Consider the following 4700-nt stretch of genomic DNA (forward strand, 5'->3'; position numbering starts at 1 on the left):
CTGCTGCTTTCCTGATTTGGATGTGTACCATGGCCTTTATCAGGCACTCTCTACTAGCTCCGGAATCGAACCCTGATTCCCGCTTCCCGTCACAACCATGGTAGTCCTCTACACTACCATCAATAGTTGATGGGGCACAGTCAAGTGAAAGATCGGTACCAGACTTCAACTCAATCGGCCGATTGGTTTAACTAATAAGTGCACCGGTCCTACCACCTTCAGAAGCAGCATTCCCGGCCTGTTGCATGTATTAGCTCTGGTTTTCATCAATCTTCCCCTGCTGTGTTATACTGAGCTTATGCGGTTTCTCGATTGTCGTGCAAAGTGTGTTATCACACATACCCAATATGCTCAACTCTCATGTTCGTTTGACGCACCAAACTTTATTAGTGATGCACCACACAACAGGTTTTAATATACGCGATCGTGTGTGTTTCTGTGTGAACTTGGTGCGCCAAGTCCATTTGTGATGCATCACTTAGCTAACCATCTTTCGGGACTGTTTAGGGTATGTGCTCCTCCACATCTATGCTTACTCGTACACATTCTCTGTCAATAGGTTTAAGATCGGGCATTCTACCATATCATTGCCTTAATGCTTTCAAATCAAGGCTACCAGGGTAGCCTAATTGCGTTCGAAACTCAACTTGTGAGCTGTCGGCCCTAGAAGTTTTTTAGGCTGCTAGGACCTTCTCTCTATATTTTGCCTTTGGACTTCTCGAAGCTCAACTTGTGAGCAGTTCCATGCACCACTACCCGTATCTCTTAGCTTAGTTCTAGCCATGTGCGTTCAAAGCTCAACGTTAAGCTGTGTCCTGCACCACAATCGTTATATAATAAGCTTATCTCTAAGCTTTTTTGCGTTCAATGCTCAACGTTAAGCTATCCCTTCGCTTAGAACCTCGCTCTACATTTTGCCTTTGGACTTCTCGAAGCTCAACTTGTGAGCAGTTCCATGCACCACTATAGGTATCTCTTAGCTTAGTTCTAGCCATGTGCGTTCAAAGCTCAACGTTAAGCGGCCTCATGCACCACAACCCTTGTATCTTAAGCTTATCTCTAAGCTTTTTTTGCGTTCAATGCTCAACGTTAAGCTATCCCTTCGCTTAGAACCTCGCTCTATATTCAACTTTCAGATACCTCAAAGCTCAACTTATGTGGTCTGCTATTGCTCTTGAACGGGTACAATATCTGACAGAGGGGGGTTTTTGGCCCAAATTATGCATTATTAGTTTAACCTCCGTCGCAGAACCACATTTGACCAGGTCGAGAAAAAAATTTTTTCGTGACGACCTGGGTCCCCCATAGTAGGGAATGAACATGACATCTTAACCATATTTGACCATTTTCAAATTTCTCGTCGCGGAATCATGACTTTGCTAGTAAAATTTGTTCCGGGTAGGGACCTCCCATACAAAATTTTCATCGCTCCAAAAGTGATTTCGTTTCACTTTTTCAACATTTACAAGGTCCATAAATCATGTTTTGAGACGATATGGAAAAAAAAATTTTTTGCCCGTCTCGACCAACTCGACCGATGGTGACCACAGCAGGGTGCTCCATACAAATTTTCCTTATGTGGAATTTTCAGTGTAAAATAAGGTTTCTCCAATCGATCGCGGGTTTCACTTTTCATCATTTGCTAGGTCTAACTATGATGTTTTGAGTGGTCCCGCAAAAATTTTTTCTCTTGGCCAGTCGACCCTTTCGTCCATGTCGGTGTGTTCTGCAGTAGGGTGCTCCATACAAATTTTCCTTATGTGGAATTTTTCAGTGTAAAATAAGGTTTCTCCAATCGATCGCGGGTTTCACTTTTCATCATTTGCTAGGTCTAACTATGATGTTTTGAGTGGTCCCGCAAAAATTTTTTTCTTGGACCGGGCCTTCCTTCCCGGCCCTGTCGGTGTGCTCTGCAGTAGGGTGCTCCATACAAATTTTCCTTATGTGGAATTTTTCAGTGTAAAATAAGGTTTCTCCAATCGATCGCGGGTTTCACTTTTCATCATTTGCTAGGTCTAACTATGATGTTTTGAGTGGTCCCGCAAAAATTTTTCTTGGACCGGGCCTTCCTTCCCGGCCCTGTCGGTGTGCTCTGCAGTAGGGTGCTCCATACAAATTTTCCTTATGTGGAATTTTTCAGTGTAAAATAAGGTTTCTCCAATCGATCGCGGGTTTCACTTTTCATCATTTGCTAGGTCTAACTATGATGTTTTGAGTGGTCCCGCAAAAATTTTTTCTTGGACCGGGCCTTCCTTCCCGGCCCTGTCGGTGTGCTCTGCAGTAGGGTGCTCCATACAAATTTTCCTTATGTGGAATTTTTCAGTGTAAAATAAGGTTTCTCCAATCGATCGCGGGTTTCACTTTTCATCATTTGCTAGGTCTAACTATGATGTTTTGAGTGGTCCCGCAAAAATTTTTTCTTGGACCGGGCCTTCCTTCCCGGCCCTGTCGGTGTGCTCTGCAGTAGGGTGCTCCATACAAATTTTCCTTATGTGGAATTTTTCAGTGTAAAATAAGGTTTCTCCAATCGATCGCGGGTTTCACTTTTCATCATTTGCTAGGTCTAACTATGATGTTTTGAGTGGTCCCGCAAAAATTTTTTCTTGGACCGGGCCTTCCTTCCCGGCCCTGTCGGTGTGCTCTGCAGTAGGGTGCTCCATACAAATTTTCCTTATGTGGAATTTTTCAGTGTAAAATAAGGTTTCTCCAATCGATCGCGGGTTTCACTTTTCATCATTTGCTAGGTCTAACTATGATGTTTTGAGTGGTCCCGCAAAAATTTTTTCTTGGACCGGGCTTCCTTCCCGGCCCTGTCGGTGTGCTCTGCAGTAGGGTGCTCCATACAAATTTTCCTTATGTGGAATTTTTCAGTGTAAAATAAGGTTTCTCCAATCGATCGCGGGTTTCACTTTTCATCATTTGCTAGGTCTAACTATGATGTTTTGAGTGGTCCCGCAAAAATTTTTTCTTGGACCGGGCCTTCCTTCCCGGCCCTGTCGGTGTGCTCTGCAGTAGGGTGCTCCATACAAATTTTCCTTATGTGGAATTTTTCAGTGTAAAATAAGGTTTCTCCAATCGATCGCGGGTTTCACTTTTCATCATTTGCTAGGTCTAACTATGATGTTTTGAGTGGTCCCGCAAAAATTTTTTCTTGGACCGGGCCTTCCTTCCCGGCCTGTCGGTGTGCTCTGCAGTAGGGTGCTCCATACAAATTTTCCTTATGTGGAATTTTTCAGTGTAAAATAAGGTTTCTCCAATCGATCGCGGGTTTCACTTTTCATCATTTGCTAGGTCTAACTATGATGTTTTGAGTGGTCCCGCAAAAATTTTTTCTTGGACCGGGCCTTCCTTCCCGGCCCTGTCGGTGTGCTCTGCAGTAGGGTGCTCCATACAAATTTTCCTTATGTGGAATTTTTCAGTGTAAAATAAGGTTTCTCCAATCGATCGCGGGTTTCACTTTTCATCATTTGCTAGGTCTAACTATGATGTTTTGAGTGGTCCCGCAAAAATTTTTTCTTGGACCGGGCCTTCCTTCCCGGCCCTGTCGGTGTGCTCTGCAGTAGGGTGCTCCATACAAATTTTCCTTATGTGGAATTTTTCAGTGTAAAATAAGGTTTCTCCAATCGATCGCGGGTTTCACTTTTCATCATTTGCTAGGTCTAACTATGATGTTTTGAGTGGTCCCGCAAAAATTTTTTCTTGGACCGGGCCTTCCTTCCCGGCCCTGTAGGTGTGCTCTGCAGTAGGGTGCTCCATACAAATTTTCCTTATGTGGAATTTTTCAGTGTAAAATAAGGTTTCTCCAATCGATCGCGGGTTTCACTTTTCATCATTTGCTAGGTCTAACTATGATGTTTTGAGTGGTCCCGCAAAAATTTTTTCTTGGACCGGGCCTTCCTTCCCGGCCCTGTCGGTGTGCTCTGCAGTAGGGTGCTCCATACAAATTTTCCTTATGTGGAATTTTTCAGTGTAAAATAAGGTTTCTCCAATCGATCGCGGGTTTCACTTTTCATCATTTGCTAGGTCTAACTATGATGTTTTGAGTGGTCCCGCAAAAATTTTTTCTTGGACCGGGCCTTCCTTCCCGGCCCTGTCGGTGTGCTCTGCAGTAGGGGTGCTCCATACAAATTTTCCTTATGTGGAATTTTTCAGTGTAAAATAAGGTTTCTCCAATCGATCGCGGGTTTCACTTTTCATCATTTGCTAGTCTAACTATGATGTTTTGAGTGGTCCCGCAAAAATTTTTTCTTGGACCGGGCCTTCCTTCCGGCCCTGTCGGTGTGCTCTGCAGTAGGGTGCTCCATACAAATTTTCCTTATGTGGAATTTTTCAGTGTAAAATAAGGTTTCTCCAATCGATCGCGGGTTTCACTTTTCATCATTTGCTAGGTCTAACTATGATGTTTTGAGTGGTCCCGCAAAAATTTTTTCTTGGACCGGGCCTTCCTTCCCGGCCCTGTCGGTGTGCTCTGCAGTAGGGTGCTCCATACAAATTTTGCTTATGTGGAATTTTTCAGTGTAAAATAAGGTTTCTCCAATCGATCGCGGGTTTCACTTTTCATCATTTGCTAGGTCTAACTATGATGTTTTGAGTGGTCCCGCAAAAATTTTTTCTTGGACCGGGCCTTCCCTTCCCGGGCCCTGTCGGTGTGCTCTGCAGTAGGGTGCTCCATACAAATTTTCCTTATGTGGAATTTTTTC

The sequence above is a fragment of the Anopheles marshallii genome (genome assembly GCF_943734725.1).
Source record: "Anopheles marshallii chromosome X unlocalized genomic scaffold, idAnoMarsDA_429_01 X_unloc_158, whole genome shotgun sequence".
NCBI lineage: Eukaryota > Metazoa > Arthropoda > Insecta > Diptera > Culicidae > Anopheles > Anopheles marshallii.